At 38.9% G+C, this 18,762-nt stretch overlaps 1 protein-coding gene and 1 pseudogene across 1 annotated transcript in view; both read left to right on the top strand.

Annotated features, from left to right (window-relative positions):
• TPRG1 (tumor protein p63 regulated 1) overlaps positions 1-18,762 on the top strand; it is a 146,333-nt gene that overhangs the window by 84,287 nt on the left and 43,284 nt on the right. The gene's annotated exons all lie outside the window — the stretch shown is intronic.
• On the top strand, positions 16,305-16,990 carry LOC139002220 (ORM1-like protein 2; annotated as a pseudogene).

Here is an 18,762-nt window from a genome sequence, read left to right as displayed (position 1 = left end):
TGGGAAAGAGCTGACCATGGAAGAGATTCTCTAATAGTAAAGTTGGGAAATCATAACGACCTGAATGGGGCTAATGGGTGAGTAAAGGAGGGCATGGTGGGTGTGAGAAGACTTGGCTGAAGTAGAATTTCTGGCATGTGATGACTGGATTGGGTTTTCTAGTATGGGAGAGGGAGGGATGGATAGGGAGCCTCCAAGTGGAAGGTGAACTTTGTTTTATTGTGTAGTGTGCCTGATAGGCTATGGGAAAAGATGATGGTTGGGAGAAACTACTCATACAACCAACATTTATTAAGCATTTGAATCACCAGTTGCTGTGCTGAGTATTATGATACAATTGTGCTAAAGAGAGTTTATTCTATCATGGAGCTCACAGTCAGGGGGGCAAAGACATCTATCAAATAATCATACTAATATATATATAAAATTACAACAGCCCTAACTGGTTTGGCTCAGTGGATAGAGCATCAGCCTGCAGACTGAAAGGTCCCAGGTTCGATTCCGGTCAAGGGCATGTACCTTGGTTGTGGGCATATCCCCATTGGGGGGTGTGCAGGAGGCAGCTGATTGATGTTTCTCTCTCATCGATGTTTCTAACTCTCTATCCCTCTCCCTTCCTCTCTGTAAAAAATCAATAAAATATATTTAAAAAATAAAAATAAAATAAAATAAAATTACAATAATGATGGTGTTTTGAAGAAGAGATATAGGAAGTGTGTGAATTATCTATTGCCATGTAACAAGTTACCTCAAAACATAGTACTGTAAAATAACATTTATTGTTTCTGTTTCAGAGTCAGGAATATGGATGGGTATGACTTAACTGCATCCTTTGGTTCGGGATCTCACCAAAACTTCAATGAAGGTGTCACTGAGGCTGTGGCATCTCAAAGCTCAACCAAGGGAGGATCACTTTTAAGCTCACTGGTGTAGTTGTGGGCAGGCTCAGGTCCTCACTGGAGTTTGGCCAAACATACCCCTTCTCTAAGGCTACTGACAACATGGCTGCTGGCTTCTCTAAGAGGGAGCAAAGGAGAAATCAAGAAATAGCAAGAAATGCTGAGAAAGCTAGAAGCCACAGTCTTCAGTTAACCTAATTGTGGAAGTGACAACTCATCACCTCTGCCACCTCTGTTCACTAGATGCGGCTCACACTAAGGGAGGCTATCACCAAAGGGAATGACTGTCAGAAAGTAGACATTATTGGAGGTCATCTGAGAGGTAGCCTACCACATGCAAGATATCAGAATATTTATTACAGGATTTAGACCCAAATTGGAGGGTGAAGATCAAGGCAGTTTTCTATGAGGGAGGGATTCTGGAGCTGGAATTGGAAGGATGAGTAAGAGCTGACAAAGTGAAGGAGGTTATGGAGAGAATATTTTGGGTAGAGGAGGGATATGCACAAAGGAAGGAGGGAACCTGGTACCTCTGAGGAACTATAAACAAGCTAACACAGTCTGAGACACTGACGAGATTAATTCTGTATTAAGATGTAGATGAGTTATGGTATTTTGGAGAAGTTGGAGTTATCTGTCACTGCACTGGCATTCATTAGAGAATGAAGGGGTTCATAGTTAAAATTAGTTTGAAAGCTTTTACTCTAAACTATAAGACTGTCTCTGGAATTGCTGGGGAATGAGTCTGATTCAGTGTATAAAGCAAATAAAATTGCCCACTTATCTCTTAGGATAATTACTTATTGTGTAATGAGATAATGTTCATAAATCACCCTTGGCTTATTGGGGAAAGGTATTATATAAACACGGGGCTTTATCAGTGATGATGGAAATAGCTCTAGGGGATTAAAATCATATGTACATCTTGACACTATAGCATTTTACTCCAAACTAAGAGACCTGCAAAGTTCACCTGAGTTCTTGAGAAATATTTTAGGTTAAGAAGTGGAGGCAGCAGAGTGCTGGGAGGTGATTGGAATGGGTGTGGGCATGGAGAGGCGGGGTGGGATTGGAAAACTCTTTTTTTAGTTTATTAACTCTAATAAAGAAGAGCATTGGCCCTTGGTAATCCTAGTTAAGTGAATATGACTCCTTAAAAATGCAACATGAAGACTCTATTTCTGAGCTAGGAATGGGAAAATCTGAATTCTACTCTTTATCCTGGCTTCTGTTTTCTGTACATCCTTGAAAGAAAGTTGTTTTCCCTCTCAGAGCCTCAGTTGATCCCATGAAACATGAAAGGGGTTAAAATAAGTGATTTTTAAGGTCTCTAGGCCAATGATTCATGACAATTTTATAATGTTCTTTCTAGTTTTGCTCCCATGAAATAAGAACCATAGAACTCATTATCAGCAGTCAAAGGACACTATAAGCAATGTTTTGGAAATATTTAACATTGGCAGCAGACCTAGAACTGTGGTGCATTTATTTTGCAGACTAATAGAAAGATGGACCAGGAGAAGAGAAAATAGGCCAGTTAGTGTTTGATCCACATTTTTCCAACTTCAACTGACATATTCTTCTCCTTTCTTCCACCGCCTTGCTCTTCTCTTATTCCAAACTCTCTTGACTTAGCCATGTATTCCTTATTTTTATATCATCTCATTCCTCATTTCCCTGTTAAAAACATCCAGTCAGTTATGAAGTGGGTTAAATTATTCTTCATTTAGGTATGCCTGATTACTATATTATCCAGCCAACAGAGTGTTTACCTCACTAAATAAAGTATAGTTTTAAACACACAAGGAAAATATTTTCATTAGGTGAAGTGAGGTGAGAGGTTATTAAGAGTCCAGTGTGTTGTCTTTCTTGAAGAGTAACTTCCTAGTTTCTCATCCTTCCTTCCCCAAATGCTCTTTCAGTAAATAAGATGATATAGCACAGTATCTGTCTTCCCAAATTAAACATTATTGCACTGCATAGGACTTTGTGCTGTAAGTTTAACAGGGAAGGAGTGTTAATCATTCACTTAACTCAAGGCCTATTACTCAGAGACAAACTAACAGAGAGCTAGAGCCTGTTTTCTGATGGGAATAGGAACTTGATGAATTGGTTTGGGAGAGCCTAAGCCCTAATTAATTGGAGATAGAGGATCTGTTTCTGTGAGCAGAGAATGCACATGGTAAAATGCTTCTAGGAACAAGATGGTATCCATCAATTCAGACCCAGCACAAAGCGTGTAGAGTCAAAAGGAATGACTCTACAGGTATGCATAGAGAAGTGACCTTAAACCCAAGACATAACCACCTGAAACACTTAGGGTTATATTTTGTGCCATTTGATGATAGGCCAGCAGGTTGAGGAAGCTAGTTCTAATGTAAAACCTAATGTATAATTAAGAACAGTAGGTAATTAATATTTATTGACTTTTTAAATTAAAAAGTTGTTTTAGCTATTTTATGCAGTTCCAGTCATTGTGTGTTTTTGTTGCATTTTTTCTCTTTGGGGTGAATTTGATATTGCTGTGTCCAGATTCTGCAAACAAGTTTTAATTCTAATAGTTTTAATGAGCCAATTCAACAAATGGAGGACAATGGTCTCATAACCTCTGTAGGGAAAGAGAGGTGAATTATATATTGGTCTTGCCCTCAAATAGCCTGAGATCATATAACACATAGCATGACAAACCCTAAAGGAAGTACATAAACAACATATTAGAGGAGCACAGATGAGCCAATTATTTTTTTAAGGGTGGGAATTGTTGCTAAAGAGACAACAGACTGATAAACTTTGGTAGAAAATGGTAAGATGACTCATAGACTTGGGGAAGAGTATTTTCAAAATAGGTGTTAATACCAAAGTATGAAAAGTTATTTTCAGAAATTTTTAGAAGTCTCCTGATTGACTGGGGAATAGGGAGAATGGAGGGAAAGAGAAGAGAGAGAGGGTAACCTATTCACGGGCAGTGTTAAATGGCAAGATATGGAAGTTTTATATATTTTTATTGGCTAATGAGAATCATAAAGGTTTTAAAGCATTGAGGCTTTGTGCATCTTTGTGTCCCTCCAGCTGGTGGCACAACACTTATATGTGACAGGCACACTGCTGTGTACTCAATAAATGGTGAGTAAATGATTAAAGCAGGTAGTGGTGTGTGAGATGGATTGGAGCAGAGTAGTTTGATCAGATCTTTGAGTCAGTGCTAGAGAGAGGTATTGGATGCTTGACCTGAGTGTGGAAAGAAGAGGTCATATATGAGATTCTGAGTATCACCCTCTTGTGTGCAATACTGACTAATGCCCCCAAACTCCAATAGTGCAAAGTCATTTCAGATTTGCTTGGATGGAGATAAAGTCTGAAAACAGAATTGCCTTGGGGTTTATGGCCCTACCATCTTTAGCAAGGATCAAGTTACATCACAGACTCTGATGAACTGGGCAGCAGGCAAGGATTTTGTCATGCATGCTCTTGACTTTGCCTTTGGGGATCTGTGCCAAGAATGCCCTGTATTTGATCTTGGGTGTGGTGCTGTCCACTCATTCATAATGCCCAGGGAGGCGTGTTGACAAGGATGGGTCGATGGCGGGGAATTACTGAGCTATTTCTTGGCAAATCTCTGGGAGGAGGCGTTCCCCAAATGCCTCAATCCTGTTATTTTTGAGTAATGGACTGAACCCAGGTGCCTGATTGGACAGGGCCACTCCCAATTTCTTCTAGATAAATATTTGGTTGCCAGGAGGTTATATTTAAATGAGAAATGCCTCCTTAGGAAGTTATTGCCTAAGAATTCCTGCAGAGGGCAGGATCCCATCCCAGCTGGGAAATGCTTGAGAATTATCCCCAAACTGACACTGTGCTCGCTATGTACTTACTGTGAGGGCATCCAGTTTGAGGTTCTACAAAAATCAGTTGCTCTGAATAACAAGAAAACCTATCAGTGTTAGATACGCTGCATTTCTTTAAGGAAGTACCCTGGTCTTTAGTGTCATGAGAGGATTCTGAAGTACAAATGGAATCCAAGTCAGGGATTTGGCTTTAAAGAGAGAAATTGGTTCTCTGAAAAAGAGCTAATCCTTTCTGGAATCTAAAGCACAGAGTCTGGGAAGCTAGGGAATTTGGATATTTTAGACATAGGGCATCTTAACTTTGCCCTTCTACTTGTAATTAATATTTAAATGTTGGCTTTTGGGGCCCAATCAACTTAACTTTTCTGTTCTCTCTATGGGGAGAACCTTTTTATATATTTTCTTTCTGTATCTTCACTAAATAAGATTATTAGGATTTAGCAATTAAATTTCATAACTATTTTTTGAGTCCTCTGTCTTTAGAAATAACCCAACATCCTCAGTTTGTTTGTTTATTAAGAAAAGAATAGAGGACAAAACACAAAAACACAGCAAAAAAGACAGCAAACAAACAAACACAAAAAAGACAGGGCATAAGACAAGTAAAAAGACTAACTTTCTGGGTCAAAGATCAGTGTTTTTGATCCTCTCATTAACATCCATTCTAATAATTTTCCATAACAAATATATGTGGCATTGAAGTCCTATGCTGTGACTATCCCCATGGTTTTCTGAATCATCTCTTAATCACCAGCTATACATTATTTTGGTTATGTTTTTAACTCTTTGGACCCCTTTTACTTAGGGTTTGTATTATTATCCACTGACATAGGTTGCCTCAGAAAGGGGAGACCTTACCCATGTGCAGCAGCTTAAATTTAAGTGATAAAAGGCTTGTTCAACAGATTGGGTTGAGCCCAGGGGCTGTGTAGGACATGTTTCAGTGAGAAGCTCTCTGGAGGAATGGCATGGGGACTGGGGGACACTTGTCAGAGAGTCAAAGTTCAGGATTTGTTTCTGCTAATTTATTGCAGGAAAAAACCCTCTTAGTTATGATGTGTTTAAATTCTTCTAAGGTGCTGTTATTATACTTTAACAAATGAGAGTATATGATAAGAAACAGAAGCTGGAAGGGATCTTAGTGTCTGATCCAGTCTCCCTGGTTTCGTAGGTATAAAATGTGGTCTTGCCCTGACTGGTTTGGCTCAGTGGATAGAGTGTTGGCCTGCAGACTGAAGGGTCCCAGGTTCAATTCTGGTCAAGGGCACCAAATAAATAAATAAATAAATACATACATAAAAATAAAAAAAATAAAATGTGGTCTTGGGGGGGACTCTGTTCAAGACATCCAATGACAAAGCTGAGAGTAGAACTTAAAGATGGGTAAATAAGTAAGGAGGTTGTGCATTGACCTAAATGTTTATGTTCTAGCATGTTTAGGTTTTCTTCTCCTTATGTCATCAGAGAACTGGGAATCTTCTCTTTAGGAGCATCTACGGAATGGAGCATTGGTTATGCAGATAGCAGATGTGGAATTAGGTTTTTGATTTTCCATAAATGAACTCCCTCCAAATTGGCTATTGACTATCTTCTTTCTTCTCTGTGTATATATTTTTTAACATTTGTAGAGCAATGAAAACAAAGTTTATGATCTTCTGGTGTCCTTCGAAATATATGATTTTTTTTATCTGGATACTCTTAAAAATAATAATAAATGATATCATGAGGAGAAAAGAAGGGTATAGGTGGTTTTTACAGAAATTATACCATATGAAAGAAAATATGTCTGAATGTCAGTGTCAGGAGTTTTGAACTGGACCTAGTTCAAGCACTTAACCCAGCCATGGGCAAACTACGGCCCGAGGGCCGGATCCGGCCCGTTTGAAATGAATAAAACTAAAAAAAAAAAAAAAAAAAAGACCGTACCCTTTTATGTAATAATGTTTACTTTGGATTTATATTAGTTCACACAAACACTCCATCCATGCTTTTGTTCCGGCCCTCCAGTCCAGTTTAAGAACCCATTGTGGCCCTTGAGTCAAAAAGTTTGCCCACCCCTGATTTAACCCCTCATATGTTTGTATATTGTCATTGTTGGGGAAGAGACTTTCAAGAAAGGTTTACCTTATTGCTTCTTAGAATTTTTAAACAACGATCCTTTAAAATTCTACTCATCTGAAATCCATGCAGTTCCCCTGGGTAGTTGCTGGGTGGCAGCAGAAGTGTTAAAGTGGTGGCCCATGGGCTAACCAGGATAGCAAAGGGGTAGTATTTATGTTCAATGAGCACTGAATATGTGTCCTAGTCCCCACTAGTGACACAACTGGGATTAGGTTTGGAGTGGCAGGTAGTGGGGGATATCTTTCTTTTCCCACTGTTTGTCACTGGTCATTTGAAAAGGGTGGTAAGTAATTGTGGTAGCCATTCCAATTTATGAAACAGACACTCTTTAAATATGTTACTGTGAATTCCAATATCACCACTAGTGAGGTGTTATTATCCCCATTTCACAGATGAGGACACTGACGAAGAGAAAGATCAACAAACAGACTCCAGGGCACAAAGCCAGCCAGTGCTTTACCTGGGATGAAATACAGATCCTTATACACCAAACCCATTCTTTTCTACCAAAGAACTGCTAAATAAGTAAAAATAAAGCCAATGACAAAAACCTCATCTCTGTTTTTGAGGGGAATAAATCAATGGGAGTGAAAGTGTCAGGCACATTTAGGCTAGAGAGAGAATAAGAATGTCAGCTCTTAGCTCTTAGTGTCCTGGAATCTACAAAGCCCTTGCACACTCCTTATTTTGATTAGATTCACACACACACATATGCGCGGGCACACACACACACACACACACACAATTACATAGTAAATACAGGAGGCTGATTAATTTTGAATTTTACAAATGAAGAAACTGAGGCTCGCTTGAAGGTGAAGTCATTTTAAAGTTCTTGGTAAATAGTGTAAAATTGGGTTTCCGGATTACCCCGGCTAAGACATTCCCACTATATCATTCAGCCTTAAAGAAATGGGTTGTTTTCTCTACACAGGCAGTTCCCTTAGGCCTTAGTGCACTGTGTTGAGATAGTCCTCATTGACCTGATGGCCCTCATCTTTCAGCACTGGCTAATTCCTGCCTACACTTAGGATAATGCCTGTTTAAGCTGCAGCTGTTTACAGAGTCCTGCACACGGGAGATGCCTCCCTCAGCTGGCCCATCATGCACATAATGAAACTGTGAATCTGCTGCTTCTTTACTGAAAGCCCTCCGTGGGTGCCAATGTTCAGACAAACCTTGCTAAATGATCCTAGTAGGAAATAGAAAAAGGGTAATCTAGACATCTCAGATATTGTGCATGTTTATGTTTTACACTATTTATTTTTGGATAGAATATAGATAAGAAATTCTTTCAAATCTTGAATATCTGAGGTTGTGTAATAGAACATCTGGAGCTAGAATGGACCTTAGAAATTATCTAAGACCCAAAGAGGAAGAGTTACTTACATAAAGTCAAACTTATTTACAGAGGCATGGATGACTGGGATGTCCTGATCCCCCAGGAAGAAGCTTGGCCTTGGCTTGGGAACCAAATATATGTGGATTTGAATCCTGACTGTCATTTACTAGTAGATTACAGCAGGTTAAACACTCGATGTCTCTGAACTCTACTCTCATTTTTTTTAAATATACTTTTATTGATTTTTTTACAGAGAGGAAGGGAGAGGCATAGTTAGAAACATTGATGAGAGAGAAACATCAGTCAGTTGCCTCCTGCACACTCCCCACTGAGGATGTGCCTGCAACCAAGGTACATGCCCTTGACTGGAATCGAACCTGGGAACCTTGAATCCACAGGCCGACGTTCTATCCACTGAGCCAAACCGGCCAGGGCTCTACTCTCATTTTAAAAAGGACGTAATAATACCTACCTACTTTGATGGGCAATGGGTCAGTCTAAAAGAGCTAGTATATTCAAAAGCCTAATGTACTGCTTGTGTATTTGCCTTTCCTACACACCCTGATGCCCTGATGTCTCTCATTTGGTTTGAATTTTAAAGAGATCATGTGTTACAGAGTTTACAGCACAGATTAGTCACATGATATAGAAGTATAACTCAGTCCTCAATGGGAAAATACTGTGCAGTCAATCCCTTTATAATTTATTCACGTCATACGTTAACCACATTATAGCATGCTTTTGCCATATGTAGTTTTAGCATCTATTATTACATTTGGGATCTGCTTTGACTTGTATTCCTGAACCTGTATAATTAAGTGTTATATTATAGTGGGCTTCACAGCATTAAGTAATGAAAAGAATTCTGGCCTTGTAATAAGGGGAATTTTGTGCCAACTCTGCCTGGCACCAGCTGTGTGATTATAGATGCCTCCTTTTGAAGCCTAAATGTGAGCATTTTAGTTCAGATAATCTATAAGTCCTGATTAGTTTTAAGGTTTTGATTGTTTTTTTTTCTTTTAGTATATACTGAGATCCCAGTTTATTATGTCCATATCACGCTTCTAGTGTAGGGCAAACTGTTATTCTTCTAAGTCAAGTCAATTCAATAGTGGAAGATGAAGCTGAATTCCTAACCATAGATGTCTCCTGCTAAGTTGGGTGTCTTTTGTTTTTATACTGCAAGGGCTCAATACTAAATAGGATCAGCAAGTTGATTAGCCAACTCTGGCAAGGATAGATCTTTATAAATTACCCCAGGTTACAGGAAGGTGGCACTAGAGACTCTTCTCTCAGATAAATGAGGCCTGGGGTCTGGAATGGAATAGTCATAGATCTTTAATTGGAGACCACTTGATGGTGACTATCCAGCTTCTGTTTAAAGGCTCCTAGTAAAAGAGAATTCACTACTTCTCGCCTTGCCTTTCACACTCAGGGAGTTTGTGGTTAGAATGGTTTTTCCTGTATTGAGTTAAAATAAGCTCCCTTGAAGCTGTCCATTCTTGGTTCTAATATTTTTCTCTGTTGCTACACAGAATCAAGAGTCAGTTTAATAACTAAACAACTATTTAGTTCCTCTTAAATGCCAAATCCTGTGCTGAGCTCTGGAGAGAAGACATATGACATCTTTCTCTCTAAGGGCTTACAGTGTGGTTGGAGGCACAGAAAAGTGAAATGTCAGTTGCAGAATGATGTGGCCAGTTCTGCTGGAAGTAGACATGGGGAACCCAGGGGAGGAGGAGAGCAAGAAGGATATCCTACAGTGTTTGAAAATCCAAGTATTTGTGTCCTCCTTCATCTGTAATTCTGGAAGCCATAGCAAGACTCAGGAGCCTTGAGCTCTAATCCCAGTTTTGTTCCCATTGTCCCTAATTCAATCTATTTCCCATAGCAGAGACTGAAGGTAGCACCCTCTTATGTGATTAGTCTTTCACATTTTAAAATAAATAGGTGACACACTCATCTGATGAATCTGACCCCATATTTCCCCCCTTTAACTCTGCTCCTCACTGATCAGCCTACAGAAGAAAATCAGCACTTAATTCTCCCTGCACCTGAGCCTTGTCAAGTCTCACTGAGCCCCCGCTTCCATACTATGCATCTGCATTGTGGTCACCTTTAGCTTTTGCCTGCAATGTTCTTAACAATCACTGAATTAAAAGCACACGTAGAGAAAACCCACAGAAATGTTGAGCATGCCCAGGCAGATTGAAAGTTGCCCCTGGGATCTTCGCATTGACCAGCACAAAAAAGATGACTAAGATAATGTCTGCCCACTCCTATGTGGAAATAATGCGTTTGTCTGGAAGCCAGTAAAAAAAAAAAATATGTGTTGAAAAAATGGCCTTATGACAAGTTATTTTGTACCCCAATTGCCTTGATTCTTCACATCGTTTATTTATAAAATTTTTGCACTCCAATATTTTTCACTGATCCTTTAGGGATTTTCAGTAAAAGGCTGAAAGAGCCAGACTCAGGAGTCTGTTAGAACTGAGATGGGCATTATTCCACCTACTTCTGTCACACTCTGATCATTTATTTTCCCCCCAACTAAAGTGAAATGAAAATATTGAGGGAATGGGGCATCTCACAATCACTGGAGGGGAATCCCTTAATGATGGGATATGAAATCCAGTCTCTAAGTCCCATTACATAAAATATTTTCTCTGGAACAGGAAAAAAATCTAATTGCTATTTATACAGCCTGTCCAGATAAATTTCAATGTTAGTGTCAATCTTTCTTGGGAGTATTTTATATTATGTAGAACTTAAATCAGAACATGTATTTACAGGGACAGTAAACTCACTGATTCTCATGTGTGATGAGAAGAGTGGAAATTGAAGCATGGGGCCAGAGAGTAGCACTGAGAATTCTCTAAGACCATGATATCAGAGTATCAATTCCCTAATGTAAATGTAATTTAAGTAAACTTTAAACAGTGATTTAATTTTTTTACAAAAGAATCTCCACTTTCTGGTGTTGTTTTTTTTTTTTCTAGACTAAAGGGAATGAGGCATGTTCTTCAACTTGGCAATAGGTATTTCTCATCAGTTTAAAAAAATTTAGGGAGAGTTGACTGATTTTTACCATATTTAAAAGCATGCAAATAGTTATAAATTTTTACTTTAATTTAGATCTATTCTTTTTATAAAACAAATAAGAACCACTAAGTTTTCCCAAGAGCATATCTTGGGAATTCAGTGAATTTTGATACATGTATAAAAATAAAAGTTCATTATTGACTGCAATAATTAAAAAACACAAACCCTCTTTATTGAGGTTAAGGTACTGCTTGCATTTATGCTTTTTGATTGCTCTCAGAAGAACAGAATAAAAAATGTATCCCTTCTAAGGAGGTCTGAGGCCTTTTCCTTTTTGACTGAACTCCTCTAAATCAAGCTTCTGCTTGACAACTTGGTTTTGACACCAAGCAGTACGCATAAAGGTAACATTTCAAGTCAGGTTCAAACAATCTGTTCAAATAGAATAAGCACGCATTGGGTGTGAATACATGTACATTACTATGTTAGGTGTTATAATATAGAACTAAGCAACACAGTTAGTGCTATAAATAGTGCATATTTCATTAGCAGAGATAAGTCAAGTATATGAACAGCTATGCTTTAAAGTGCAGTAAGCTTATGTCATTGCAGAGGAATTGACACTAAAGAGAATTCATATAATTGTGGCTGTATCTGGGAAATATAAGGAAGTGGTATATGACATGACTTTTAAAGAAAGGATACCAGGATATGGTGAGGAGTAGTGTTGTAGTAATATATAGAAATGTTTAAAAATCTTTAAAAACATTTAAAAAGGTTAAAAAGGTTTTAAAATGTTTGAATTAACTTTTCTAAAGGTTGAGGTGTGATATTAAGCATATATACCTTCCTATCCTGAACATGTATGGATGTAAAGAGAGGGACAGGGAAAAAAACCTGGTTTAGGTAGAAGGTGTAGCAAGAATAGAGGCACGTGGTCAAGAAATACCGGGGAAATGCAGAGGATAGTGAATGGGTACAGTTTTGCTTGAGTGTAATGAATGCATAGTGAATGGTAAGGCTAGAAATGGGGCCAGATGAAGGATGGAGAAATGTTTGTACATTCTTGGTAGCATGGAAGCTACAGTTGAATTTTAAATGGGGAAGTAAATCCATTTGATGTGATTTCCCTAGATCAGGTTCTATGTAAACTATTGAGAATTCAAAGAAAAACATAGAAAACCTCATACTTTAAAGTATCCTGTGGGACAAAGAGTCACATTTAATTATTTTAATATAGTTATGTGTCCTGAAAGATTCATCTTGTTCCAAAAGCTACGGGAATCATGGAAAGTTCTTTAAAGGAATTGAGCCTTAAGAATTGACTAAGGACTGTTGAGGTGGAAGAAATGAGAGATGCTGCTCCAATAAGACCCTGGAAATAGTCTGTGTGATTGCTAATACAAGGAACCCTGGGAGGAGAGATTCCTGCAGAAGGAGGGGAGCAGGACAATGAGGGAGGAAGGGAGATCAGTTAGGAAGCTGCTGCAGTAGAACAGGGAAGACAGTGAGAACCTGAACTATTCAGATGTCTATGAGGATAAAGAGATAGTTATTTCTACAGAAGAGGCAGTAGCAGCAGATGTTGATTTGATGCTGTAACTGGAGACTGGGTTGGGAATTGCAAAGAGGGAAGAGCATGAGAAAAGGAGTTAAAAATGGCTACAATTGGAAGTCTGGGAGGCAAGGAGAATGGTGCTGCTATTAGGAGGAATACAGCAGTCAGGAGAAAATAGTTTCAGGGGAAATGTGTAGAATTCAGTGTTGGGTCACTACTAGAAAGCCAAATTTCCCTAAAACCAGGCCAGGAGCAACATTTCTTGATGTAATAGTTTCTACCTGTTATCTTTTGGAAAATTTCAGGCCATAGGACAAGTGCTGAAATATTGCCTCAAACTCATATTAAATAAAGTATTGATGTCTAAGGCAAAAAAGACCATGTGCATTAACTTCAAACTGTGCAAACCAGTTGTCAGCTCCTATATAGATGCTCCTGGAATTATGGTGGTGTTATGTCCTGATAAAACCATCTTAAGTTGAAAAATATCATCAGTCAAAAGCACATTTAATGCACCTAATCTACTGAGCATCAGAGCTTAGCCTAGCTGACCTTAAGTGTGCTCAGAACACATACATTGGCCTTCAGTTGGGCAATTTTCTTGAGTTTTATCTCAAGAGAATAATCACCTTCCTTTTCTCACCAGGGGCTGGAGACATACTCAGATGGACATTTTGTAGATGAGATGGGATACAAAAACATATAAGAGTATTAAAAAAACACACACAACACAAAAACGCTGGCAGCACAGTACACTGCAGAGTATGGTTGTTTACCCTCATAATTGCAAGGCTGACCAAGAGCTGCTAATCTCCACAGCTCCCTGCTGCTATCACACCTCATATCACTAGCCCAGGAAAAGGTCACAATTCAAAATTTGAAGTATGGTTTCTACTGAATGAGTATTGTCTTTATACCATTGTATAGTTGAATTATGCTAAGTAGGGAACATTGTACTCTATCTGGTCTTGGCTTATGGATGTTCTAAATTATAACATGGGATTATTTATGATGATAGGTTGGCACTTTTGAGCAAGCTGCTTTCTCGTAAAGGGACCAATAGATACAGTGTTTTCTCAAAACACTAATTTTCATTTCTTCTTTCTTTCAGTTAGTGGCTAAAATTAGGGACTAGTGGACCACATGTATAGATTTAATGACCCCACATGCTTTTGAGATGAATCATGGTGGCCTCCTCTCTGTGCTTCCTCATTACTTCATTTCCAACTCCATTTCTGTCTCCACTATAATTGCAGCACTTGGTGAGATGCTGCTCGAGGAGGAATTAGCTGAACTGTGGTGGTTTGGCAGCAGAAGGATAGAGAGGAAATAACATGGAACAGGAGGTTTGTGTGAAACATGTAGCCTTGTGGCTTTCTGCCCAACCAAGGCAGCTTCCGCTACAGTTTCCCGCCCTCCTAAGGCTTTCAAGGCATTGAGTGCAAGGTAGAGGTAAGTCTACATGAGGTATTTGCCCCAAACATGATTATCTGGACATGCAGAGGCACTTTAAGCACACACACATTCACAGAGCTATTACCCTAAGATCTCAGGGGAAATGTAAAACTACACTGTTTCAAAAAACAGTAAAGACAAAGAAAGAAGAGGAATTGATTTGAGTGCTCTGGTGGTGGAGAAAAGAATGCAAATAGCAGGATGAAGGTAAGAATGGAAAAACATAGCTCAATTCTATTAGAAGCAAGAGCTTTTTAAAAAATGTCTTTTTTTTATTTGTGACTGAAACCTCCCAAAATCAAAATATGTCACTCATTAGGACTTTGCAGTGGGTAAACCAGTATAAAGAACATAGAAGACTAAATAAATGAAAGTGTATGGGCTTAAAGTGCTAAAAGCCAATTAATTAAGGAGATCAGTTGTTGGAAAACAATTGAATGTATAGGCATGTTAAAAAAACAACAGCAACATAATGAGGAGCATGGATAGCATCGATCCATGAACTAGAATGTATTTTATAGCTTTACTAGTTCAATCCCACATTCTACATTGGAATCACTAATATATTAGCTTTGAACTGGGTCACTGGTGTGTGCCCCAACATGCTCAGAAATGGGGATCTCACTGGAACCACATAGAGCCTAATTCTTCATATCCATAAATATGTTTCAGACTTAAGAACTTTAAATCATGTGCTTTCTCAGATGTGTGTCTCCAGGCTGATTGACCCTCTTCACAGAGGGCATTCGCTTATATCCAAGATCTCTATCATCATGCCCTTCCGTGTACCCTTGGTTGCTTGATTTAGAGTCGGAGACTCTTCTTTTCATGACACCTTGTCTTTGTGGAGTTGAAATAGTGCTATGACCCCAAGACTCAGGAGCAGTGAAGGGCCTGGATAACCTGCCGCCTGGATCATTAGGTCTAGTTCCTAGGGTGAACATTTGGGTAGTGGTTGCTGCTCCCCTGTATTGGGAGAGAGCCTCAGGGGTCCAGAGGTTGGTAGGAGTTTGCACTGTCATAGCTCTTGGTCTCCTAACCCAGTATGAGGTGTAGAAGCTGGTGCTGAAAAGAAGATCACTCATCCAGATGCATAATATCACACTTTAGTAACATGGTAAATGATGCTATGAACAATGCCTGTTTCTATCCATCTTGTTACAGTCCATGTGCTCACTATGTAAGGTTGGATGTGGTATCATGGAAAGAGACAAGTGTCAAGCACCTATGCTCTGTGTTCTTAAGAAGTATGTACGGAGAATAATATAATAAAATTCCACAAGTCACACCTTTCAAAATGTATTTGAGGTTAGGTATGTTTTAGGCTGGAAGTCGGCAAACTTTTTCTCTGAAGGAATAGATAGTAAACATATTAGACTTTTGGGACCACACAGTATCTATTACAACTACTCAACTCAGCTGTTATAGAGTGAAAATAACAATAGACAATACATAAGTGAATGGATGGGGTTGTGTTCCAATATAGCTTTTTAAAAAACAACAGGCAGTTGGCCAGATTTGGCCACAGGCCCTAGTTTGCCAATCACTGCCCCAGAGGGTGGACATTTAGCATAGTGGAGAACAGTCCTTGGCCACCTACAGTGAGGCCCTGTTCTGACCTGTTCAACATTCCTATGTATGATTCAGTTGATGGCAGAAGACACACCTGGTAAATCTGCAAGTTTCAGGAAATCAATGTTCTGTCACATATTTTGCAATGTGATTATGGTGCAGAAAGCAGCAGCTATAGTCTATTGGCAAAGAGCATTGCCTTCTGAGTTAGATGAACCTACTTAAAATTATAGGTTTGCCACTTTCTACTTGGGGGAATTCTTCCTAACTTGCGTAAGTTATTCAGCCTCTCTAAGTTTTATATTTTTCACCTATAAAATAGGCAACATTCTACTTGTGTCAAGAGTTATTGCAAGGATTAAATTACATGATGTATATAAAATATTTAATGCAATGTCTGACACATAGTAAGCTCTCAGTGAAAGGTAATATAAAAAACCTGACTGGAGTGCTGTGCCCCTAGCCAGCTGGCTACTGAAACTTGCAGGATGAATGTGCGGGTGGCACACAGTGAAGTAAACCCCAACCCTGGAATGATGAATAGCCTGGGCCTCTGGCTGGCCACGTCATCTTGGTAAGACTGCTGCCTGTTGTTCTACTTTCATCCCTTTCATCAGCATTCCTGTTGTCTGGAAACAAGGATTATTTTAATGTTACAGCACTGAAAAAAATAAAAGTATTATAGTGTGTTATTTAGCAGAATATTTACAAGTTTCTGTTGACCTTGTTGATTGAGCATGACTGCTAAATATTACATAATAATAAAAAGCATTTATCAAAACAGTCTTGCAAAGTAATACTTTCAATACAGAAACTTGCATAATTTAGCCCATCAACATTCATGTTTAACAACATCATCCATAATTTGGTTATGTAGGTCTTCCAACATATGGTGAAAAGAACACCCTTTGAGACCACTGATAAAGAAAAGGCTCAGCTACTGACACACTGGGAACAGATGGACTACGGGCTCCAATTTACTTCTTTCTGCAAATTCCTCAGCATCTCTTCTATTGCACTCTACCTCCTAGCCAGCTTCTATGCCATGTCTGATGCTGCTCACTTCCTCATCAACATAGCCTCATTGCTCAGCATATTGCTGCCTAAATTGACCCAATTTCAAGGGGTTCATCTCTTTGGCATCAATACATACTGAAGGATGGGGCTGGGGATAACGTTGGAACAAAACATCTTTCCCTTTTCCATGCTGTCTTCTATATCTTGAAAGACTGAGAAATATATAATTTCTCCCAAATTTCCAGAGAACTAGCTAGGAATGTGGCTCCCTGGGCCTAGCCCTGCTAGGAGCAGGCTCCTATGAATCAGAAAAGGCAGGTAAGGTAAGGGATAAATCACAGCAGGAGGCCATGTTTGGACAGCTTGTTTGATGATTAAGTTTTTCTATATCTTCCACCCCCATTACCTTCCAGTTCTGTTTCGCTGTGTATTTTCCTTATAACAAGGGCAATTTTTTTTTTCAAAAAAAAAAGTAAAAGAAAAAAAAGAAAAACTTCACTGAATCAAGAACAAAAACAAAGGAAGCCATCTGGTTGGGAGAGAAATACATAAGCTGATTCCTCACACAGAAGCAGACTTCCTAGACGACTACTGCAGGTTGTGTTGGAGACTTGTTATCAAGAGTAGATTATGACTTTGGATAGAACAGTTCAGAGACGTGATTCCCTCTCCAATGCAGCTTTTATGGAAAGTTACAGAGGAGGAAATCTGAATGAGAAATTAAACAGTATTCAGCCTTTCAAATAGGCAGAAGAATTAGAGGACGAGGTCTCAAACGTAGAGTAAGAATACTCCAGTAGATCACAGATCTTTATCCAGAAGATCTTTGAGCTGGATCTGTAACCACTTCCTCTTATTAGTATCTCTTTGGTTGGATGGGATTCCTATTGTAGAGAAGGGGAGGGAGTAGTGACATTATTACACCTTGTCTCTTGCTACTTAGGGATTTCGCTATTAATGTAAATCCCACATCAGAACCAGTTATGTACAGGACTGTCTTCATGCTAGACTAGAGGATATTTCATACAATGAACTAGGTCTTACTTAGTTTTGGGTCCTAGCCTAGGAGTAAAAGGTTGTTAAAAGTATGAGTGTCATACTTGAAATAATAGATTAGCTAAGAAAAGGGATATCATAGTCCATGGGATAGAATAAATATTAAAAGGGACTGTGGTCTAGTCAGCAGAGGTTTTTACATGTTCATTACAAAAGAGAAACTATTTTAAAACTACCTAGTACTCATAAAATAGAGAAAGAACATCAAAATAAAATGAAAAATGAGGAAATATAAATGAGTAAAATAATAAAGTTAAAGGTTAGTGCAATGAACAAATCATCTAAAATCTGATTCATTTTAAGACAAAACAAGGAAGATAAAGCCATTTTTACTACAAATAGCAGAATATTAGTAGTCACTAATATCACTAATATTACACAGAAGGAGGTAAAATTAGGAGTGAGGAAAAGGTAAAACCACTGTTTGAGAAGAATCTACACTAATAAAAGAGAAACATGGTAATTAGCGTACGACCGCTACCCTTCCCATTGGCTGATCAGCATATCCTTATGCAAATTAACTGTCAGCCAAGATGGTGGCCGGCAGCCATGCACTGAAGCCAGCAGGGAGGCTTGCTTGCTTCAGTGACTGCGGACTCCAACGTTCCTCGCCTAACTTGCCTGCCTCTCAGCTGCAACTCTAAGCAACTATGTACTATGTTGCAAATAAGAAGCTAAACAAAACCCCAGAAACCAGCTGGACTGAAAGCCAGCCGGACTGAAACATTGTATCGATGTTTTCAGCAGCGAGGCCTCAGAGCTAAAGCTGGCCCAGAATTAAAAAAAAAAAAAAAAGAAAAAGAAAACAAGGAGCGGTTGGGAGCTTTAGTCACTCGCCAGCCAGAAAACAGCCCT

Source organism: Myotis yumanensis, unplaced genomic scaffold, assembly GCF_028538775.1.
Source record: "Myotis yumanensis isolate MYYU_CA2020_CCGP unplaced genomic scaffold, mMyoYum1.0.hap1 SCAF_2, whole genome shotgun sequence".
Taxonomy (NCBI): domain Eukaryota; kingdom Metazoa; phylum Chordata; class Mammalia; order Chiroptera; family Vespertilionidae; genus Myotis; species Myotis yumanensis.
This window is presented reverse-complemented; position numbering and strand designations above follow the sequence as displayed.